General features: G+C 48.0%; 1 non-coding gene and 1 pseudogene across 1 annotated transcript; both read left to right on the plus strand.

Moving 5' to 3' along the window:
* Positions 1 to 14,691: 14,691 nt before the first annotated feature.
* LOC120696328 lies at positions 14,692 to 14,800 on the plus strand. Its single transcript, XR_005684105.1, has one exon. It is a non-coding gene; the product is annotated as a small nucleolar RNA R71 (small nucleolar RNA).
* A 3,000-nt stretch (positions 14,801 to 17,800) lies between these two features.
* On the plus strand, positions 17,801 to 23,618 carry LOC120674394 (annotated as a pseudogene).
* Positions 23,619 to 24,723: the final 1,105 nt, after the last annotated feature.

Consider the following 24,723-nt stretch of genomic DNA (forward strand, 5'->3'; position numbering starts at 1 on the left):
CTGGCCCCCAGGTGAGGTAACTATCATAGCTGTCCTCATGCAAGAATCTGGTATACCATGCTTCTCGGTAAATGACTTGGAAATGAAAGAATGAGTAGCACCGGTATCGAAAAGCACTGTAGCGGGGTGAGAGTTGACCATGAACGTACCAATAACCACATTAGGAGCCTCGGCCGCTGACTCGGCCGTCAAGTGGTTCACCCGACCCTGTGCTGGCGCCCTGGGCTGAGCTGGGCGCCCCTGCTGTCCCGCCTGTGCCTTCCGGGGGCAAGAGTTGGTGTAGTGCCCCGGTTGGCCGCAGTGATAGCAGGTGCGAGGGGGTCCCTGAGTCTGTAGTCCGGCAGGAGGAGCTGCCTGCCGTGGAGCTTGAGGTGCTGGCAGAGCTGGTGGAGCAGTACGAGCCGGAGGTGCCGGTAACCTCAGGCCCTGACCTGCCTGCTGCTGTCGAGGCGGGTACTGCTGAGGCCTCTGCTGGTACTACTGGGGAGGCCGGTATTGCTGCTGCTAGTACTGCTGAGGCGGCTGGAGGCGAGGACGGGTGTTGCTGCCGGTAGCAACGGGAACGATCTTCCTCTTCTTGTCCTCCATCTCCAGGTGCTTGCACTTCGTGTTGAGCGCGCTGTCAACCACATGGTTGAAGTCATCGAAGCGGAGGTTGAGCAGCGCGTACTGGAGGTAGTCCTCAAGACCCTCCATGAAGTGCTCCTGCTTCTTGCGGTCATCCGCGACCTCGGCAGGGGCGTACCGAGCAAGCTGCAGAAAACGATCACGATACTTCGTGACCGTCATAGTCCCCTGAAGTGAAAAAGACAGATATATATATATATCGAAGGATTAATTCATGACTCAGAAAGATAGAACAAGGGGGTATTAGCTCAAAAGGAAACACTGAATGCTTATATCTGAGATTACCTACTTCAGTGCAAGGAACTCCTTCTGCTTCATCTTCATAACGCCCGCGGGGACGTTGTGGCTGCGGAACCGCTCGCGGAACTGGAGCCAGGTGAGAGCCTCGCGGTCCTGAACTGGGTGGGACTCCCACCAGTCCAAAGCTGCACCTCGCAGCTGTCCTGCTGCGTACAAGACTCGCTCCCGATCATCGCACTGGGCGATGTCCAGCTGGCGCTCCACTGCACGGAGCCAGTCGTCAGCCTGAACAGGGTCGGCCGTGTGAGAGAACGTTGGCGGGTGACCCCTCAGAAACTCAGCACGCCTGTCGCGGGTCTGCGGCAGTGGAGGAGGCGGAGGCTGAGTGTGAGCCTGCTGAAGTGCCTGAACAGTGTTGTTCAGGGTAGCCATCATCTGCATCTGGAGCTGGAAGTACTGCTCCAGGGTCAGAGGCGGAGGCATCGGGATCCCAGTACTCTGGTTGTTCTGCCCCTGGTTGTTCTGTCCCTGCTGGTCAGAACCACGCCTGGTGTTCACCATTTTATTTGGACAAAAGATTTCATGAGTAAGGATATTGCAGAAATAAATTCAGATGGATATGATATTTTTCTGCAAGAAAGACTTAGACATGATAAAGTAGACAGGATAGAGTGGACGGTTTTACGCCCAACGATCTAACTCATTTTATTAATTAATTAACTTTAACTTAATACTGATTTTCATTAAATAAATTTTAACTACTAAACTATGCAATCATTCAAAAATCCAAATCAAACATGTAGCATAATAACAAGCATACAATTTCACAACTTAGCCGAGTTTAACATACGACTCGACTAACACATCACGTCGCAGAACGTGCTATCGTATTATTATAAAGGGGTCATCTAGCTTACACCTATGATGGTCAGACAACTTACTTCAGGCCAGAATCTACGGAGACTATTCTATAGAGAGAATTCAAGGCAAGACGAGTAAGAATCTTGGAATTTCAAGGAATATAATAGCAAAATAGTTTCAGCAGACAAGGCTGAGAGAGAAGAAGACTTAAAACTCGACCAGTTCTATCTAGGCTTTCGTCCTATAGTCGATACGGCTCTGATACCACTCTGTAACACCCGGTTTATAAAAGGACATAAACCAAGCAATCATATACATGCCAGGATCAAGTCACACGTATATACAACAGAATGAACAACATATCACAGCACATATCACGTAAAAAGATATGATAAAGCGAATACAAATGTTATTTATTACATTAATGACAAAATGTCTGATACAGAGTATGCGGAAGCGTAATACAAATACGATAAAAACTCTCCGAAGCTGAGCAGGGCGCCACAGGGACGTCGACTGGGAGACGAACACCTAGAAGTCCTCGTACTCCTGGTAGCGCTGAGCGAACTCCCTCGCGTCGGCAGGAACTGAGCAGCAGTAGCGTATCCAAGAGAAAAAAGTAGAGAAGAGGCAAGAGTGAGTACACAACTTGTACTCAACAAGTATAACACAAACTATGAGGCTCTAAGGTTGGCTGACTCAACTGCATTAGCTTTTAAGTCTTGGCAAAATTTTATTAAAGCTAATTACTACAAGTTGATGAATTACCATAAACCCAGTTACATAGTAATTAATCATAATTAATCATGATACTACTGAGAACCATACCAAACCAAGCCACCCGGGGAAACCTGCCTCGTCAAAGGAAGATAACCCCACTAATCAAAAGGAGGATCTGGGCCGCTCATGACCGTGAGCACGGCTAGTATACCAGTTTTACACTCTGCAGAGGTTGCACATCTTTACCCACAAGTCGTGAGCTACACTAGTTGTTCATCACACTTCCTTAGGTGAGATGACTAGCAAACTCACTACGAGGCCTTTACAAAGAATCTCGTTGGTAAGGAGTAACCGCGAGGGTGGATCGGCGACTATGGAGCAGGTCTAGTGGGCGTCAAGACACGAAGCACAGACGAGGCCACTCAGCACGAGGGCCATAGAAGCTTACCGCCCCTGCCCCGCAAGTAAGTTACTCCAAACCAAAAAGACCTAATTATTACGCCAAGACCGTCCCATTCCAGTCTTGTGGTAGCGCTGTTGTCCCAGGTTGTCGCTCTATGAACCGGTCCTTATGGAGAGTGGCCAACCAAGCACTAAGCACCGTGCTGGCCCCCTAAACCAAGTTTCTATCAAAACATGAGCCACCCAAGCACGAAGCACAGAGGGCCACTCCCAGAATTAAGTTGCATAAACCACTAATCAAATTAATTAAATCCCAGAATTAAGTTGCATAAACCATTAATCAAATTAATTAAAAAGGACCAAGTGTGTTATAGCGCGGCACATAGCACAACTAACCAAAATGCAACCCAAGATAATTATATAAAGGATATAAAGTGGCTAGGAAAGTCCTTATAGGCATACAGTATTAAAATGCAGTATGAAAATGTATTTAAAGTGATAGGTGTTGTTCATGTTATACTTGCCTTCATCGTACTGCTCCTGCTGCTGCTCAAACTGGTCAGAAGACGGCTACTCCAGGTACTGGTACTGGGGCCCCTCAAATGGATCAACGTCTACTCACGAACACATGGCCAAAACAATACACAACATAAACATACATGCAAACAATAGCAAAAACTAAGAAACAATACATCAGTACATAAAAATAGCACACTAAACTAGTCTAAAACTATTCTACGCGTTACAACGATCGCGTGGACATAAAGAACGCCTAAAACGGAGCTAAAACGCATAATCTAGGCCAAAAACAAGTTACAGGGACCTATTCGTAAGAAAACTGGAGTTCCAGGGGGTTTCTGGGCAAAACCGTGGACTAAAACATAATTAAACATTAAATCTGGGGTCTAACGTGCAAAAAAACAGGGGCTGGACAGCGGGTTCTAATAGGGAAAAGCTCAGGGGGCTGTGTGTTAAAAAATAGGATCAAACTGGAATTATTTTTGAACTAACCAGGACGGCGGGTTGATTTCAAAGAAAAGGAGGGGCTCTTTAGCAAAATTACCATGCCGAAGGGGTATCTCCAGATCTCGGCCGTTGGATCTTGTTCTAGCGGTTTGGATCTAATCGGGGGAACGATCTAATCTTGGACGTTCGCTCGAGATCGGACGGATCGGAAACGGCACTAGTGCGGGAGGGCGACAAGGGTCGCCGGAGCTCTGCTCCGCGGCGGTGCACGACCGGAGATGGCCATTCTCGGCCTTCCCGGGGCGGATTCGAGCGGGGCTGGGGTCTAGGAGCATCTAGGCGGCACGCGTAAGCCACTGGTGGCGACAGCTGGGCAAGGTCAGGCTCGGGGACGCGAAAGAGGCTGCGGCGGCGGATTGGCGTGGTGAGACACGCCGGCGAGCGGCGTTCCGGCCTCGGATGCGAGTTACGGGCCTAGCCAACTAGTGCAAAGCGACCAGGGGGCGAGTTGGTGCTTACCGAAGGCGCGGGGGTGGTCGAAAACGTGGCGCAGTCGTGCCGACGGCGAGGACTGGCGGCGGCGCTGGGCGGAGCTCGCGGAGGCGGGTGCTGGAGGGGTGCGCCGGGCTCCGGAACTCCTTGGATCGACTCGGTAGAGGCCTGCGGGGAAGATACTGGGGTTAGGGCGATCCGAGGTGCTCCAACGGCGTCGAATCGCCATGGCGAAGCATCTCACCGATGGCGGTTTGTGGGTGGAAATCCGGCGCAGAAGCGGCTCGGTACGGGGCAAAGGAGCTCGAAGAAGATCCATGTGCTCAAGCGAACATTCTGCGGGGGTCGTTGGCGTCTGTGGTGAGGTGGGGCGGCATGCTCATGGCGGCGCAGAGGAGCGGCGGCACGGCGGAGCAAGGCGCGCGGCGTGCTAGGGTTCTGGAGGTGGCGCTGGTGGATGAGAGGGGGCGCAGGGGTTCGTGGGCGGTTTAAAGGAGGCTGCCCGGAGATCTCGGGGTTCGGGTTCGGGAAGGAAAGCTGCGGGGATCTCGGGCGGACGCCGTGGCCGTTGCGCGAGCGGACGCTGCGGAGACGACGGGCTTGACCCGTGGGGTCGGCTTGTCAGTGGAAGGGGCGGGGCAAGCGCGGGGTGCGGCTGAGCAGCGAGTGGGGAAGTGGGGTTGGGCTGTTGGCGCGCAGGAGGAGACGGGCCGCGGGCGAGCGGGGCTGGGGTGCTAGCGGCAGGCCGAGCGGGGTGAGGCGGGAGGTTGGGCCGCGCGCGGGGAAGCAGGCCCGTGCTGGGTTAGGAGAGCGGTTGGGTTTTGGAGAGGGAAAGGTGGGCCGCGGGGTTTGTTTAGGTTTTGGGGTTTTGGTCCTCTTTTCCTTTACTCCTTCTAATCTATTTCTACAACAATAAACAAAGTTTGAATTCAAATACAAATTTGAATTCAAACCACACTAAAATAATTAAAACTATGCACCAGCATGAATGCAACAACAAGATTTAAACCTAGATAAAGTTTTAAATACTTGAGGAACAAAAAAAATTAGATTAAATGCCATTCTAAACACAATAAACCTTAGAAATTTAAATAAAGCTAATTAAATTTATTTTAAAATGCTGGATGAAGTGATTCTCTCAATCGGTCACAACAATTTGACAAAGCCCAATAAGAAAACAAGTTGCATATGGGGAAAAGCTTCTCAAACTTGTAACTCATATGGCTCTGGATGGGAATTGCATATCACCGAGGAATTTTATTTTATTTTTGTATTTTTGGAAAGAAATACTCCAGATATCAAGCATCACGTAGGAGATCATAGCAACTCTTTTCCGCCATATCATAACCCACAACAACCTAGATTCGAATTCTACTTTTCGATACCCACAAGTTTCAAGCTTAAGGTTTGAACAACTAGCCACCAAACACAAAACTTAGGCAGAGCACAAGGTTGTAGCTAGGCATATGAAAGGAACTAACAGAGCAACTATTCATCATCTCAACAAGGGAAAACTACACATGCTTACTACACATACTGGAAAGCAAGTAAATATTTTTGGGTTTTTTTAAGTTTTGCCAATTTTTATTTGATTTTAGTCATGCAAATTTTTATGGATTTTTGGAATTTTGCAAAAAAAAATTGATTTCATGCAAGATTTTGAAAGCGGTAAAGATAGAGTTTGATCCAAGTTACCTCTTGCAGGGGTCCTCCCCCAAGCTAGCTTCAGGCTCACTACTGTTGGTTGGGGTTAAACCCAGCCCAATGGTAGTAAGCCCTCCAATCCTCCTGGCTCTGCTGCTGTTGTCGCTCCAAGCTGTGGATCCTCTCGCCTGTGTATCACTGCCAGTTCTGAGTTGACTCGATGTGCTGGCCCAGCGACTCGTCGATGTTGGTGGTGCGCATGTTCAACTCGCCCATCTGCCGAGTCAGAGTAGCGAAACCTCTGGACGAAGCTGTACATCGCGGGGGTCCACTGGAGCTGGAGCTGGTGGACTGGCGCCCTGAGGCCTGTCGTGCCAACTCGGTGGAGCTGGCACTCTGCCATGATGAACCTCCAGCCTCATATTGCTGTGGTTGAGGCTGAGGTTGCTGCTGCATAAATTCTTCCCTTCTGCCCCTGCTTCTTGTAACCCTGCCAGGAAGACCAGAAACACTATGCCTGTGGCTCTCCTCTTGTGGAACAAGAGGGATGGATAGCGAACGGCAGTTATACAAGTGATAACCCGCGTTTGGCAACGGGATTTCATTTGCATAACCGAGAGAAAAGAAAATCAAGGAGTCATCCGGGCCTTTCTTGAGTGTGTGACCTTGAACCAAGTACGCCTCATCGATCATAACACGGGGCTCCTCAATGAAAGGAACGGGGTTCCCGTCTAAGATTCCCATGTTTGATGCGATGCGGGTAACCAAAGAAGTGCATTCAATAGGACCCGTCATCCTAAAATTTGTGAGCCATTGCTTAACCATTGCTCTTGCGGGGGAAATTCGGATCTTGTTGACCATGGCGTATAATATTATCAACTCATCATTCCGCACTGGTCGTGGATCATCTCTTTAGAAGAGAGTGATAGCCACCCATTTGTGCATCAAATGAAGAGTCAGATTTTGAATGTCATTGAACCGAGGTGCAAATTTGCCATGGACGACTTAACCCGAAATCAAGCCCCAAAACTCATGTCGATCAAAACTGCGGCAAGCTTATGCGAGGGAAACTGGCAAGCGTGTGACACCCCAGCCTACAGATAGTACAAGAGAAGTTGAGAATCTCTCCGATGAAACAGAAGAATTATGCTCTAGTTCCTTTTTCCCGGATTTATGTAACACCTATCTGGAGTTTTTCTCTCTTCCTTGACCTTACCTGTGTTTCCTCTTTACCCAGCTCAGATGTCGGCAGAACAAAAAGACCTTGGAGACAGTGCAATGGGTGATGGTGAGAAAACTTGCCCGTGTTGCCAATTCTATGGCGTTCCTTGTCGTCAAGTTCGTGCAACTGAAGATGAAGCCACAACTAGGAGGAACCAGAGGTTGTTCTCCGGTACAAAGATAAAGAGGTCTCATCAAGAGCAGCTAGCAGAGGATTCCCTTTTCCTCGACAGTCCATCGGTCGATGAGCTACAGACCATCCAGAAGAGAAAGGATCCTGAGTGCTCTAGAGATACACAGGTCGAGAATCAAGCTCTCTATGATTATGTTGATGGGTTGACTATCACTATGAAGGTGATTCAGCCACGTGGCCGCAAGGAGCCCAAAAGGCAAGCAGCAGAAGTAATGCAAGATGTGATGATAAGTTCACAGGGAGGTCAACCAAGTAGCACCATTCACCACCACCGCAAGTGCTACAAGTGCGGACAAAAAGGTCATTATGCCAAAGGTTGTCCACAGAAGCGCCTTTCACCGGTTCCACGGCAGGCAGGACAGCAGGGGCGCTCAGCCCAACCCAGGGCGCCACGACAGGGGAAGGTGAACCACGTGACGGCCGAGTCAGCGGCCGAGGCTCCTAACGTGGTTATTGGTACGTTCATGGTCAACTCTCATCCAGCTGCAGTGCTTTTCGATACCGGTGCTACTCATTCTTTCATTTCCAAGTCATTTGCCGAGCAGCATCGTATACCAGTTTCGTGTATGAGGACAGCTATGGTAGTTACCTCACCTGGGGGCCAGATACACACATGCTCTATATGCTCCAGAGTTAGTATTGTCATAAGGGGGGCAGAATTCCGCACTGGGTTGGTTGTCATCGATTCCTCAGGGATAGATGTGATTTTGAGCATGGAGACCCTTACCAGATGGGGAGTCCGTATTGATTGTGCTCAGCGGACAGTTCACTTGTCAGCATCTGATGGCCAAGAGGTGACAGTCAGTGCTACAGAGCCTTCTGGTTTTCTTCATCAGATAGAGGCTAGACCCACGAATGGTATTCGCGTGGTGTCTGAATTCTCGGATGTCTTTCCGGAGGACTTGCTAGAAGAAGGAAGAGGAGTTGATGAAGACATATCCGGACCTCTTTGCTAGCCAGCCCAGAATCTCGGGACGAGATTCCTGTAAGGGGGTAGGATCTCTAACACCCTAATTTAAATTTCAGCAATTTTTAATAAATTTAATTGGCTTTATTTAATTTTCTAAGGTTTATTGTGTTAGACTTGCATTTAATCTAAAATTTTGTTCCTTAAGTAATTAAAATTTTATCATAGGTTTAAATTTTTGGTGTTGCATTCATGCTGGTGCATAGTTTTAAATATTTGAGTGTGGTTTGAATTCAAATTTGTATTTGAATTCAAACTTTGTTTGAATTAGAAAATAGAAAAGAGAAAACCCAGATAAATAGAAAACCAACCCGGCCCAAGAACCCAAGTCGGCCCAGCTAGACCCCTCGCGACCGGGCCCGCTCCACGCCCGGCCTACTTCGCGCCGCAGCCCAGCTCTTCCAACGCACCGGCCTAAAACCCCGCTCGCCCCACGACCCAGGCCCGCGTCGCCCTCCACTCCGCCTGGCCCACCTGCCAGCGCCGGGCCCGCTCGTCAGCTCTTCAGCCGCTTCGCCTGCGCGCCGCTCAGCCCGACCCCGCGCGCTCGTGCCCGCTCCTACCAACGCCCCTGGCCTACCTGTCGGCACCCTTCTTCCTCCTTCCTTTTCTGCTCCGCGCAACTCCCGCACCGAGATCGCCGGCGAAACGGCCGGGGATCCCCTCCCTCAAGCCCGCACGCCGAGATTCCCGGCATCCCCTCTTTTTAGCCCGCAGCCGCACCCCCTGCACCTCACCTCCACCGCAGCCGCCGCTCCAAACCCTAGCCGCTCGCCCGCACGGCTCCGCCGTGCAGAGGATCTGCGCCACCCCGGCCACGTCGCCCCGCCGCTTCCCGGACCACCTCAACCCCCGCAAGAGTGTCGCCGCAGTCCCTTGAAGCTTCCCGAGCCCTCTACACCGGCCCTGGAGTCCTGCATCGCCGGAATTTCACCTGCATCGCTCGACGGTGAGCTCTCTGCACCATCACGATTCCTCGCCATTGGCACGGTTCAGGCCACGCTGACCCCTCCACTGGCCTCGCAGGAGCACCACGCGTCGTTTCGTGGAGTCCTGAAGCCGGAGACGTCCAGTAGCGGCCCGTCCTCGAAGCTCCACCTAGCGCCGCCACGGGTCCTCATCGCCGACTACCCTGCGCCGCTTTCTGGCCCGATCCAGGCTCTCGGTGAGTATCCCATCGGCCCCCTCTGTCTTTTGCACTAGCTTTTAGGACTGGGAGCGCACCCTAGGTGCTGGGACGACGGCCACCGGCGCTCCGCCGTCGCCCGCGCCAAGGCCTCGCCGTGGCGAGCATCCTACAGGCCAGCCTAGTCCCGCGTACCCCTCGCTAGGGCTTGTCCTTGCTCCACGGAGACTCCCCGACCCTTTTGCGCACACAACAAACCCCGAGACGGTCTGCACGCCTCACGCCGGCGAGCGCCGCCGCGTAGAACCGCCAACAGTGCCGCACACGCCGCTCCGGCCTTTCCCGAGCCCAGCAGAAGCCCTAGGTGGATCACACGTGTCGCGATGATCATTCCAGGGCCAAATCTGAGACAAAACGGCCACTGGAACACTGGATTCGGGCCTCTTCGGTGAGGCGCCGCCGCGGGAAAGGTTTCCCGGCGACCAGCGCCACCGCCGTCGCCCCCTTTCAATCTAAGCCGTCCGATCCACCACGTACGCCCAAGATTAGAACCCGTTTCGATCCGATCTGGACCGTTAGATCTAGATCCAGCGGCCGTAATCCAAACATACCGGTTCGCTACGGCTGTTTTGCATAAGAGCCCCTGTATTTTATGGTTATCAACCCGCCATCCTAGCCAGTGAAAAAGTAATTACGTTAGGGTCCAGTTTTTAGCACTTAACACCCTGAGCTTTGTAAATATCAAACCCGCCGTCTAGCCCTTGCCTTTTTGCACTCTAGCCCTTAGATTTAATGGTTAATTACGCTTAGACCCTCGTTTTTTGCAGAAAACCCCCTGGAACCTTAGTTTTCTTGCAGTTTAGTCCCTGAACCTTGTTTTTAGCTTAGAAAATGCGTTTTAGCTCCGTTTTAGGCGTTCTTTATATCCACGCGATCGTTGTAACACGTAGAATAGTTTTAGACTAGTTTAGTGTGCTGTTTTTATGTACTGATGTATTGTTTCTTAGTTTTTGTTAGTGTTTGCTTGTATGCTTATTGTTGTGCCTCGTTTTGGCCATGTGTTCGTGAGTAGACGTTGAGCTACCGGAGGAGCCCCAGTACCAGTACCCGGAGCAGCCGTCTTCTGAGCACTTTGAGCAGCAGCAGGAGCAGTACGAGGAAGGCAAGTGTAACATGAACAACCTTTCACTTTAAATACATTTTCATACTGCATTTTTAATATTGTATGCCTATAAGGATTTCCTAGCCACTTTATTTCCCTTTATATATATCCTTTGGGTTGCATTTATGGTTAGTTGTGCTAGGTGCCGCGCTATAACACATAATGGTCCTTTTTAATTAATTTGATTAATGGTATATGGAACTTAATTCTGAGAGTGGTCCTCTGTGTGGCTTGAGTGGCTCACGTCTCGTTAAAATTGGTTTTGTTAGAAACATGGTTTAGGGGGCCGGCACGGTGCTTACTGCCTGGTTGGCCACTCTCCATAAGGACCGGTTCATAGAGCGACAACCTGGGACAACAGCGCTACCACAAGACTGGAATGGGACGGTCTTGGCTTACTAATTAGGCCATTTTGGTTCAGGAGTAACTTACCGACGGGGCAAGAGGGGAGTCGAGCCTCAATGGTGCCCAGGCTACGAGGCTTGGTGTGCGCACCCCTTGAGGTGGGTACCATCGTTGCATTGCCTGAATCCTTAGCGGTTACACCTTACCAACGTGTCCTTTGTAACGGCCTCGTAGTGAGTCGCTAGTCATCTCACCTAAGGAAGTGTGATGAACAACTGGCGTAGCTCACGACTTGTGGGTAAAGATGTGCAACCTCTGCAGAGTGTAAAACTGGTATACTAGCCGTGCTCATGGTCATGAGCGGCCCAGATCCTCCTTTTGATTAGTGGGGTTAGCTCCTTCCGATGAGGGGGTGCCTCTCGGGGTTTTGGTATGGTTGTGGTTTGGTTCTCAATAGCAACATGATTAATTTTGATTAATTACTATGTAACTAGGTTAATGGTAATTCATCAACTTGTAGTAAATAGTTTTAATAAAATTCTGCCAATACTTAAAAGCTAATGTAGTCAGTCAGCCAATCTAGAGCCTCATAGTTTGTGTTATACTTGTTGAGTACAAGTTGTGTACTCACCATTGCCTCTTCTCTACTTTTTCCTCTTGGATACTCTACTGCTGCTCAGTTCCTGCCGACGCGAGGGAGTTCGCTCAGCGCTACCAGGACTACGAGGACTTCTAGGCATTCGTCTCTCCGTCGATGTCCCTGTGGCGCCCTGCTCAGCTTCGGAGAGCTTTTGTCATTTTTGTACTTCGCTTCCGCTGTATCAGACATTTTTATCATTAATGTAATAAATAACATTCGTATTCGCTTTATTATGTCTTATTCGTGATATGTGCTGTGATATACTGTTCATTCTGTTGTATATACGTGTGACTTGATCCTGGCACGTATATGATTGCTCGGTTTATGTCCTTTTATAAACCGGGTGTGACAAAGCGCGCGCTAAAACCAAGGAGGTGGCTGAAATTTCTCCAATTAAAATAGCGTTCAACTCCAAAAAGTCAAAAAGAAACATTGTCGTCCACCTCCCGAAGAGTGCAAAGAAATTGGATGGTGAGGAAACGAGAACCATTCTCCTCAACGGGCACAAAGTCATCCCATCCAACCGCATGCCAAACACGAGCGAAGTCAACATCCATACCTGTTTTCTCGAGAAGATCCAGATCAAAGGCTCTGGTATGACCAAAGCTTCCATTCTTGATCATGGCGTAGGCTAGGCGCTCGCGGTCATCTCACAAGTCGAAGTACGGTGCATCATCTTCATCTATTTCCATGTCCTCGGCTTGCGGTTCTGGAGCTTGCTCCTCATATTGTTCGTCTTGCTCATAGTCCATCGTGGATGGTGTTGGTGTAGGTTCGGGGGAATGACAAGAGCTTGACTCACCCCGTGAACGGAGTGAGCCTAACCTCATCATCCTTTTGAGAGCTTCGGATATGTTCCGACCTGCACCCTTCATGCTTGCAACAAGAACGAACAAGAACGAACGAGAACAACTCGATTCGGATTACGTTAGTGAAACGAAAATGAAACTTTTACCTGAATGTTGTTCCTCCAAGTGTGTAGACAATCTTGCAGCAAAAAATGAGAGAGAGAGTTTTCTTGTAATCAAACTTGAGCCAAAATCCAATGGAAACCCGAGCAAGAATGTGAGAGGGAGTGTGAGTGAGTGTGTGAGCATGAGAGAGCTCAACACCCCTCTCTCGGCCTCTATTTAAAGAGAATCTGGCGAGTGCACCCGAGGAGAAGCCAGGCACACCGGTCATAGAGTCGTTGGAGAAGGTGGGGCCCAGGAGCCGTTGGCCCTAGGTCGGCCGACCTGTGGGGTCGGCTGGCCCCAGGGTGGGCTCCCTGGTGCCCCCCTTTGGCCAGTTGCTTTCTCAACAGTTATAAACTTTGTGTGCACGGCTAGAAGTTTGCTCAAAAAGATTTTCAAATTAATTTCCAATGGATTTTGAACTCAGAAATATTTTTGGTATTTTTGTAAAAAGGGAAAAGTGCTAGAAAAATTTCAGCATGCAGAAAATAACTTTGAAAATTTTAAACATGCAGTGGGGAAATCAAATGTGGTCAAAGAAAATTTGAAAAGGCAGAATGAAGTAAACATGAGATAAATACCAATTTACCTTTGGCAAGGGCACGTCGTTTATAGTCCGACGTGCACGACTTTTCTCCGTCGTACTTACCATTGGTCGGCTTATCCTGGAGAACTGGACGAAGCCGAACTCTCGACCTTCTGCCACTCCTTCTTTGCCTTCTTCTTTCTTTTAGGTGCGGAGGGTCGGGGTTCTGGCTGGGGTTCTGGTGCACCCCAGAGTCATTCCCTTCACTGTCTTATTGAATCATGAAGCGCTGCTCTTCCCTGCGCTTAAACCTGAAAAACATGTCCTCCTTTCCGACACGGAAGCGGATTTCTCCCCTTCCGACATCGATCCTTGTATGAGCGGACCTTAAGAAAGGTCGCTCAAGAACGAGGTCGACTCCGAGGTCTCCCTCTATATCCATTACCACAAAATCAGCAAGGATGAAGGAATCTCGTACTCATACGAAGATGTGTTCAGCTATCCCTTCGGGATATCGAACGGTCGAATCTGCAAGCTGCACGAGCATCGTTGTTGGGGAAAGAGCAGGATATTGAAGTTCTTCATATATTACCTTGGGCATTATGTTCACGCTTGCCCCCAGATTGCATAGACATTGCTCGAAGTGTTTGACGTAGATCGAGTAGCTGATCATGGGGGCCTCTGGATCCTTTTGCACTGCTGCCACCATGCCACCCCAAACATCATTCCTTGGGGGATTGTACCTACCTGTATGATTAGTGTGTGGTGGCCTCCGGGATGAGTTACCCTATCCGGTGGACACCATGCTGACATTTTCAATGGGAGTCTCGGATTGCCCCAGGATCTTCCCGCTTTCAACAGCAGGTAAAGCGGCAGCAATTTGCGCAAGTTGTGTTTTGATCATTTTATTGAAACTTAATTGATCTTTAGTTTCAAGCTTTACATTCAAATTTCCAAAGTTTTATCATTGGCCAAAAGCTTTTTATTTATATTTTCATTGATTTTAGCTTGACCAAGAACAAGTTCTCTCAAAGGAGGTTGGTTCGAATTGAAATTCGAATTGTAATTGTTACCTCCCTGGAACGGTGGACGTGGCTGGTACCACCCCTGGCCTCCTTGTGGTGGACGGTACCCGTTGTTGTTGTTGTTGTTGTTGTTGTTGTTGTTGTTGTTGTTGTTGTTGTTGTTGTTGTTGTTGTTGTTGTTGTTGTTGTTGTTGTTGAGGTAAGTGCAGTCTTCACGAGTTTCGGGGCAATCGTTCCCCGAATTTCCATCATTGTCATAGACTTCGCACATGAAGTGCGATTCCATGGCACGAGCACAGTTTTCTCTATGCTTCTTGAATTCGGCCCTTTTGCCGAGATGCTTCAGTAGGAGGTCCAGCTTGGCAACAATCATATCCATCACCTTGACGGTATGCATGCCCTTTGTGCGGGGTTGGAGTCGTTCATCGCTCTACCCTTGGTTGGAGACCATCTTCTCGACCAATTCTTTGGCTTTGGCGATGGTTAGGTCGAGAAAGGCTCCTCCAGCAGCAGCGTCAATATTGGCTCTTGATGTCATCGTGAGCCCGTTGTAGAAGCTTTGAAGGACGAGCCACTCGTCCATGCCGTGGTGGGGACAGGCCAGGATGTATTCCTGCAGCCTTTCCCAAGCTACTGAGATGGATTCCATCCTCGTCTGCTGGAAACTTGATATCTTCCTGCGCAGGGCATTTATTTTACCCAGCGGGAAGAACTTTACGAGGAACGCCTTGGAGCATTTGGCCCAGGTGTCGATGTCTTTTTTTCTTTGTAGAACCAAAGTTTCGCCTTTCCCAGGAGGGAGAAGGAAAACAGGTGAAGCTTGATCGCATCGGCGGCGACACCCCGTATGACTACGGTGTCGCAGAGCTCCAGAAAATTCTGCAAATGTGCATTAGCGTCCTCATTCGACATGCCACAGAATGGGCTAGCCTGCAACATGTTGATGAGGCTAGATTTGAGCTTGAAGTTCACGTCCCCAACATTGATGTTGGGCCCAGTGGCCACATTGTCGGTGGAGGGGACGAAGAACTCGCGGAGAGTCTTTTCAACCATAGCCTCAATAGCAAGTGGTGTTTCTGAGATGGGTTCCTGTGCTGGGAGGATGGCGAGAGGAGGAACGACGCGAGGTTGTGCCCTTCTCACGAGCCCCTCTGGATTGTTTGTGTAGTTTTCCGGCAGGGAGAAACCAGTCATACACTACCCCTATCTTCTTTCAAATCAAAAATAAAAGAAGACATAAAGTGACATTACCCTGAAAGAGTAAAGACTATATCCTGAGTACAAAGTTTAGATTAATATCAGCACAATAACTTTGTTCGCATGCCGTCCCCGGCAACGGCGCCAAAAATGCTTGTTCGCATTTCTTAAGTCGATACCTTGTTTGCGAAGACCTCGGCAACAACCTCAGAATTACCTGTTGGTGGTCCTTAGTGCAATCACTAGAAATGAGGGCGCCGAATCCATCCTAGCAACTGCACCCAAGGGGTGCCACTCGTGATATAATCTATATGATTACAGATGGATCTGCAAGCGCACGAATATACTGTTGTAGCACTTCACCCGGAGAGTAAGGGTATCGTCATTTATTTTGTCCCAAAGGACGACAGTGGCAAAGGTACTGTACTTGACATTAACCATGACATTGTGCCTCAAGCAATAGGCAAAACTCTAACAGGGGTAAGTCCAGGTAAAGAATAAGAAAGGGTAATAGGACACAACACACATCCACACTCCAAGAGGAAGGAGTAAAAGAGAGAAACAATAAAACAAAGGACTATTCTATCCTACGTTAAGTCAGCTAGAGCTTAGGCTAGGTTAGATGTCCTAGTGCTTCTATCCAAAGCTGGGGTCATGTTAGGACATGGTTAGGACTACAGGTGCCAGGAAAATGGGATAGCGGGGAGAAGGTCCCGCACTAGAGAACATCCAGTCCCGTTACCTATTTGCATGAACTCCTACACCTAACCTGAACGCAACACAGCTGTTACGCCGGACGGACAAGGCTGTCACCACCTGCCGTCTACCCTAGTCACACCATGGAGCACGGTCACATCCGAAGGATCCCGCATACCCGAGCACCATGCTCGTGCATGAAGTCACTACCCTAGCGTCCCCGGGTCTCCCACCCTTCGGATGGACAAGTAAAATGCTATAGCAGACCCGAAAGCTCAACGAACCCCTATCCATACCCGGATCATCTGGCCTAACCAAGACCTTAGCATAACTCATGAACGAACTAAGCATGGATTGATAAACTATCAAGATAGTAAAGTAACCATGGTACAACTCTATATTATGAATAGAAGTCTGACAAGTCGGATACAAAGCCATATCGGGAGCTGAGGATTGCTCAACGATCCCAAGAACGACTTGCTCGCTAAAGAAGAACTAGCCTAGCTCCACTACCTAGCTAAGAGAGCAAGAGAGAGGAGAGCCTTCTTGAAATGGTGGAATGAGAGTGTGTGTGTGTTGAGAGGGTGAGAGGGGGGAGGTCCTATTTATAGCTCTAGAGGTCGGTTCCTGCCAAAAGCATATATGGAAGGTGATCAGGTGCCTTGGCAGCTACTCCTCCTCGAGATGCACTTGGACGGAAGGCAGGGCAGGTTCGGCCGAACATGGGGTTCGGCCAACCCCCCTGGCGTCCCTCGTCCTTATCCTCCTCTAGCAGGCTGACAGGTGAGCCCTTGTGTCTTTCTTTGTGTGCATTATGCGTAGCGCGCCCGTTTGCTCTGCCAGGTGGGCCCTCTTTGTAAGTGGGTGACGCCGAATGCGATCTTCTGCGTAGTTGTGTAGTGTCTGCTGCGTATTTTCCTCTTATTCCACTCTTGCTCATCTGAAATGTACAAAACTCGAAAACAACTGTGGAACAAGGTTAGCGATACAAATATGCGAGTAATGTGTATAGTTTTCCTTTATAATGAGTCTAGTTGACGGTCGGATTTGGCACTTAAGAACCGTCAACAATGAACATAATTTTATTGGTAAAGTATTTGGTGCAGTATCAATTTTTTACACATGAATCCTCTATTATAGAGTCACTTACAAAAAAAAACTTGACATGCGGGGGTAAGACCGCCCCCACGGCATTGTTTGAGAGGTAGAATGATCTTCTCACAGCAGGCCAAGAAAACCCCCGAACCCCTGCCCCACCCGTACACGGGGGCCCGTCGCCTTGTGAGTTAGGCCGGGCTCCACAGTGCTTTGGACATGAGGCAGGCGAGGGGTTTTTTGACCCGCAGGCGGAAATTCGTCCCGACCAGGGATCGAACCCACAACCTGCGGGGTGCCGCCGGACTGCCGTGACCAACTGGTCCGACATCCTTTGGCTAGAGTCACTTACATGTGGGCCATGTCTACATATCAGCGACTCAAACCTGTTCGTTGCACACCAGTCCCCAATCCCACACCCCACTCCGTGAACCCAGTGCACATACACCCTGTATCCTCTCTCCCTGCGCACTGGGCCAGGATACTGCCATCCTAGCAAGAGTTTCCCACTAACACCAAGCCTAGGCGCCCCTGGTTTTGCATCCCACGGCCGAAACCAGCCTGGGCGGGTCAAAGGCGCGCCTCGACTAAAATTTTCAAGGTGAAATGACATCTCTGTTCAAAGTGTCTCGGTTTTTTGCCTCCACGTCGAGGGGTAGCCTAGTAAACTGCTCTGCTTGATAAAACAACAGATTAGAACCCTAGACCCAAACCATTTCTCCCTGACCCCTCCGCCGCCACCCTTCCTCTCCACCGGGTCCGCGCGTGGCGGCGGCCTCCGCAGCGTCCTCCGCCGCCGCCGGGTCCGCCACACCTTCTGCGTCCTCACGCCGCTCTCCGACCCCAACTCCCTGACGCCCTGCGCCACCAAGACCGCGACGCCCTTCGCCATCACGTGCCAACTAAGATCCACGACAAGATGGCTCTTGGTCGGAAGCGGGGAACAAGCAAGCTACCGGCAGGTCAGTTCATGTGTCTTGTTCCACGATTGAGGCAGTGGGGAACACCAGTACACGTGTTGCATTGGAACATGCCTTCTTATCTCGATTTTCAGATATCAATCACGATTTGTGTTTAGGGGAAATAGAAGCTAGGGCTTGCTGGATCGAAGATTCATTGGGATTCAATGGGATAATAGCTCATCAAGTTTGAGTTTTATGTTTAGTTGAGATATGGAAACATGTGCTTAGTTGGCTTGTAGAACTGCTGTTCAGTTATGCATGTTAAATCAGTTGAATTGTAAAAATTGGCTTACCAAAAATTGATCTGTTCATTGTGTACACTGTTGTGCAGCACTTGTCTCACTTATGCTAAACTAGAACAAAAATGAGTTAGTTATATGCTTCTCTGTGTTATACTGTGTGTATATGTGCTGCGCTTGTATTCATTTGTCTTACTTCTGCAGCTTGACCTAAGCTGACGGTTAATTTCTATGCATAAACAGAGGAGCTGCTTACAGAATATGAAAGAGAGAGGGCCCAAACTATGATGAGGAACAACCAAGTGTTGCAAAGCCTTGGTGTCACACAATTGGCTTCTATTCTCAACAGCTCTTCAAATGCAAAGAGCAAGGGCGTCGCTCGTGAGGATTCGGGTTCTTTGTACGAACCGGCTGGTGATGAGGAGGACATTGAACATGGTGTGGTTGATAAGGTAATTGCAATAGGACTACTTTGAATTTATTTATTCTTGCACACCTTGTCAGCATTTTAACTTATCTGTGCCCAGTATGTAGTGTAAGTAATTTGGGTTTATGTTTTGTCACATTATGAGGCCATGCAGGTTTCAGATACGAGGAGTGCAATCAGAGCCACTTGAGGAACAAGAGGGACAAAGAGAGTCTCAGCAGTACCTATTGAACAAGACCTACCTGCAAGAGTGACCAGGAAGAGAGCAAGAGACCAATTGTCTAGTGAGGAAGGTATTAATGGCACATCTACGAATGAAGTGGATGGTGCAGTTGTTGCTGCTCCAGCTGCTCCTGGAGAAGCTGATGAGGAGGAGCTCATGGACAATGAAGGCAAGAAATGATTGCTCCTTTGTCCAATAAATACGGTTTTCACATTTTTGTCTAAATGCATATGATGTGCCCTGATGTAATTGAAAATACTCATTATTTTCAGGTGAGTCTAATGCCATTGTAAACCAACGCAGCAGGGGGAGAAGTATGGGTAAGGGTTTGGAGAGAATGTCCCGAGGCTTAAACAGCAAACTTCCAGTGGTTATTGTTGAAGGGAAGAGAAGGCCAGAGGCACCAATACAAGCTGCCAAACTTGCATCAGAGGGTGGAATTGTACTGAGGCAGCACATGCCGATCCATCCACACTGGAAAGAGTACAAGAAGGATGAATCTGTTCATAAAGACTTTGTGGGCAAAGTTTCTGTAAGTATGATTGTGTCTTTTCCAACAATGCAATTGAATTGATGCTTTAGTTGTTCTATCAGAGATCAGTATATTGATTTGAAGGCCTGTATTCTGATGTATATGCTCTTGACTAGGTTAAATTTTCCATGGACCCCAATCACAAAGCAGTCCTGATTGCTTGCTCAGATCTGCTCAAGGGTGGTCAACGCCAGATGAGGCACAAGTTGAAGTAAGATTACTTTGATAATGTACCAGCCAATCAAGTAAGAACAACTTCGCCATTGAATGGTATGACTGATGAACAATGGAAAGCGCTTGTAGAAATGTGGTCAAGCCCCAAGCATAAGGTAAATATGTCTCTGCTAGGCTCTAGTTCCATGAGCACTCTAGTTCCTGCAATAAGAGTGATTACCTGCTGTTTAAATTTGATTGAGATGAACACTTGTTATCAGTTTGGCATCCTGTAGTTGAAACATGTCCTGTTCAGTCCATTTGTCACTTCTTGAAGTCATTTCTTTTGCATTAAAAAAAGAAACAATATTTGAGTGGCTAGGTGCAGAGGCTTTAGTTTTAGCAGATTTCCAGCTTCTAGTGAGCCAATGAAGGTTTTGTGGCTGTAGCTATTAGCTTGCTAGTCAGAAAAATGACTTCATAAGTAATCAGCATGCTGGGCTCAAAAATAACTTGTACCTTTCATTTGTTAGCCAAATCATGACTAGGTGTCCATATTCCTGCTATCTAATAATTTTTCCCCTTATGGGCTATGTTTCCTGTCATACTAACATTCGCCTTATAGGAGAAGCGTTTGAAGGCCAAGGTCAGTCGTGGGAAGGTTAAGTACCCTCACAAGACGGGCTCCCGGTGCTATATTGCGCAGACTTATGTTGTGGTAAGCATGCTCTTATTTCCTTACCGTTGATAGTCAAAGTTTAAAAGGTTTGACTTGCGATAATAGCCCCATGTGTTGCTGACAATATAGTTTTGATTATTTGCGATCCTACTAAAACTTTTTGTTGTAAGACATGCTTGTATTAGTGTTGATACTGCAATCTGGAACCAAGGTTTTTAAGGCGTCGCCTAGGCGTCCAGGCGGAAAAAATTCTGGGGCGTCTCCGTCGCTTTTTTAGAGTTTTAGGAGCCAAGCTCCCTGTCTTAATTGATGAAAAGATGAAGACAGTTTACAGCACCAGTTTGGCTTACCACCAAGGCAGCCAACAGAAGTTTACACCCCAACAGCAGTAAGACATGCGACACCAAAGCTAGAGTAAGACAAGACTAACGAAAGGGCAGTGGCACAAATCCTCGCCACTGTCACCAGCACAGACACTTGCACAAATTTTCTTCAAGTCCTCAGGCCTCCGCATGGCAGAACAAGCTTCCTCAGCACCGGCCATCAGCAGTTCACCTTCACAAAGTTCCTTCAATTCTTCTGGCATGAACTTCGGCTCCCAGCTGTAGTCAGAGAGCTTCCAGAGGGATAGGGATGTCGCCGATAGGCCACGCTTCAGCCAGTAATCCTCCCAGGTCTTGATGCAATCTTCCTTAGTTCTTCTACCAAAGAGGAGAGTTTGTCTTTCTGGTTCCCAGGACACAGAATTATCCAATTCTGAAGTGTCCCAGCAATTTTCAGAAGAAGCACTTCCATACTTCTCCACCTTGTGTTCTGAAAATGCATATCATTTCTTAATTTCCAAAGACACCATAAGGAAGCAGAAGTAAACATGTTAAGAACTAGAAAGCGTTTATTGCTGAGCCACTTGCCACCTATTGATTCAAAGTCAGAACCTATATCTAAGTTTAGGAGCTCAGAAATCACGCCCCACATGTGTCTTGTAACTACACACTCAAAGAACATGTGTCTCCGGTCTGCCGCACCCGCCTTCCCGACGCCCGGATGCCCAGTGCGTAAAGAAAGGGCGTGGGCGAATCGGCGCGCGCGCGGAAAGAATCGCGCCTTCCGCCTGTAGCGCCGGAAGAAAGAGCGGGAGGGGGAGAGGTAAGACCGGGAGGGGGAAAGAGAGGGAGAGGATACCCGCCGCCGCTCCCGCCATAGCCGCCGCCGCAGCTCCAATCGAGGATTCCCGCCGGCGCCGCGCGCCAAATCCAAGCGCAGGGACGCGCCGCCCTACATCTCCGCGGCGATTCCCGCCGTGAGCCGCTGGATTGAAGCTCCTGGAGACCTCTGGCTGCCAAATCGACTGGACGCCGGCCCCAGCTCCATCCAACTTCCCGTAGGTCGCGCGCGTGCGACAGAGACAGAGAACGGCGGCGCAGGCCTCAGGAGAGCTAGGTTTTAATGTGCCAGGGGAGGGAGATGGGCCACATGGGCTGCTGAAGGCTTAGGCCGGCCCATTTATTACTCCTGCATCTTTCTTTTCTTCCTTTTCTTATCTCTTTTCTTTTTTTCTTAATCCTACTGCTCCATCTATCCTGCTGTTTTGTCTATTGGTAAGGCGTCGCCTCGCCTTACGCTTTAATCGCTTTAAGCGCAAGGCGGTAGACAGTCGCCTCGCCTCGCCTTACCGCTTTAAAAACCTTGTCTGGAACACTCTAATATATGACCAATTGACTCAAAAGTTGTTTGCCTCTTATTTTAAAGAAAGACAAGTACAAAGAAGTGCCACCCACTGCGATTGACCTCTTCAGAGCAGCAAGACAGGTCTCAGTGAGCCCGTCAAAGAAGCCATTGTAAGTTTGTTCAAAACTAAATTGACTTCTCAGTTGTTACTTTCTCGAGTTCCTTGACTGTTTTTTTTTGGTTGCAACTGTTAAGTAGTTTGAACTAAGCTGAGTTCCTTGATTTTTGTGTAAGAGGTGTTTCCATAATGACTCATATTACTACTGTGTTCCTGGGCAAGTGGGAATTCATGCCTTGCATTTCTACTTTGTTTCCACAATGATATTTAGTTAATACTGGATGGCATGCTGGTTCTTGTTCTAGGTCAGTAGATGCATGCTTCTAGCCTTTGCCATCCTATTTATGTTTATATTTGATAAGGAACCGGTCCATACTTATTGCAGTTGCTAGCAGTAGCTAGTGCTACACATGCATACTCACTTAGCTAAACCAATGCTTGACAGTACAAACCAATTCTGAAAATGAAAGGTTGCTGACCATGCTGATGAAATTGTTAACCTGCCATGATAAACTTGATTATTGCAGGAAGTTGCACATGCTTTTTATTTGGTTCAGTTTTACAAACAATCTTGCTCAATTGTGCACTTGGTAACAGATATTCTGGTGAACTTTGCATTTTTGTTTGCATATATGATACATATTCCTGGTTATATAGCTGTATGTTTCTAGATTTTAATGCAAACTTGTTTGATCATTAGGAACGAATGCAAGCTATCGTCGCTGAACCTACAGAAGAAGGGAAAGATCCGAAGACTGCCACTGAAGCTGTTGCATATGTCTTGGCATCATCAAAGTTTCTTCAGAACATCGGTCTCGAGACAACTGTCCCGAAGAAGAGTGCCACATCCGCCGTCTGAGCAAGGGTACAAGAACTTGAGGCAGAGGTTCAAGCAGAAAAGGCAGACTCTGCAGCACTGAGATGCCAGATTGAGTACCAGCAGAATCAATTGGAATCCTTGAAGTCAAAGGTTGAAGAATCTGAGGCAGCAAAGCAGAAGCAACAAGAACTAGACAACCTGAAGAAGCAAGGCGAGGAGACAAATTCACTTCTTCATCGTCGTCTGCTGTGCCTCAACAAGGAGTAGGTGAGATTCATGTGATCATTCCTGTTTGGAAAACATACATATTCATATGGTCATTGCTGAGGTGATCTAACTGATCGCATGCCTACCTTCCAGGGAAAGGAGGATGTACTAGAAGAGCCAGTAGTTAGGTGCTTGGAAAATAGAGATGTCTTGTTTATTGGGAGAACTATCATCCTATCCAAATCTTTCTTTTGGGGAGCTATGTTAATAGCTGCTAGCCTGCTACCTTGACTTGTTTTGAGTCGTTGCAACTTCTATTCTGGAATGTTGTAAGATTATCAGCAGATTTTATTTTGGACATGTTCAGCCATTTGGTAGCGTGGCTGTTTATTCTGGTGGCTGTTTATTCTGGATAGTCACTTTGGTGGTTTATTTTGAAAAAAAGTGACAATGAATTGGAGTATGTGTTTATGTTATTTATGTGTTAATGAATGTGCTGTGCTGGGTTGTAATCTTTATGATGATATATGGGATGTGCCAATAAAGCTAGGCCTGGAAAATAAATGGGCTTGAATTCGTATTAAAATTTCATTTTGTTCATTTAGGCTCATTACACAGTTGGGTTGGGCCTTCCTACAAAAGAATAGTGGGCTTTAAATGAGATAGAAAATTATATCTAAAAATGGGTCTAACAATTGGGCTTAGCTCATAAATATTGAAAATACAATGGGCTTACAATTAGCCTTAGTCCATTAAAAGACTGTTCATTGATGGGCCTTCTTGGGCCACGTCACTGTCACATCACTACCATATCTCTTGCATACAAGAATTTGTGACGTTTTATAGACTTTTAATGACAAAAAACTACCGTCATAAGTTAGTGACAATATAAGAATCGTCACAAAATTTATGACGAAAAAATTTGTTTTCGTCACATAATACCTTTTATTACGGGATATAGATGACGAATGAATTTTCGTCACAAGAGTGTCACAAATAGCAAACTGTGACATAATTTCTACTTTATGTGACAAATGAAACGTTATAAAAGGTGATATTTGTTGTACTGCAACCTGGGCTTGGGCCGAGAATTCTCCATCCTGCTTGGGCTGGATCCAATCCAGTAGGCGTTGGCCATCAGATTCTATTTGATGGTCGGACGTTGATCTCGCATAGGAAAAAAAACTCAGGCCTGCCTGTCGGGCTCTCTTAACCTATTTCACTTCCTTGCTGCAGTGGCTCGGTCGAGCACCTCCGACGGCATCACGCCGCCGCGCCATTCATGTGGCAGAACCAGTTTGAATTATACCAGTTCGAGTGCACTAAACATCTAAAAGCACCTTAACCGGTATAATCACTGGTCCTTCGGGTAACATCCCGATATAGCCACTGAATATCGGATCATAACACAAGTATACATCCCGCATGAAGGCGAGTCAGAGATACAACAATTCCATCATATTTCACATTATATTGATAACGAAATATGTTACATCAGAGTTTGAAGCTAGAGAGTTGAAGAATTTTAAAGAGGTTTTACAGAAACTAAGTGTAACAGAGAAGTTCTGCAGCGGAAAGTTAAAACACGACTATACAC

Source organism: Panicum virgatum, chromosome 2K (genome assembly GCF_016808335.1).
Source record: "Panicum virgatum strain AP13 chromosome 2K, P.virgatum_v5, whole genome shotgun sequence".
Classification (NCBI taxonomy): Eukaryota; Viridiplantae; Streptophyta; class Magnoliopsida; order Poales; family Poaceae; genus Panicum; species Panicum virgatum.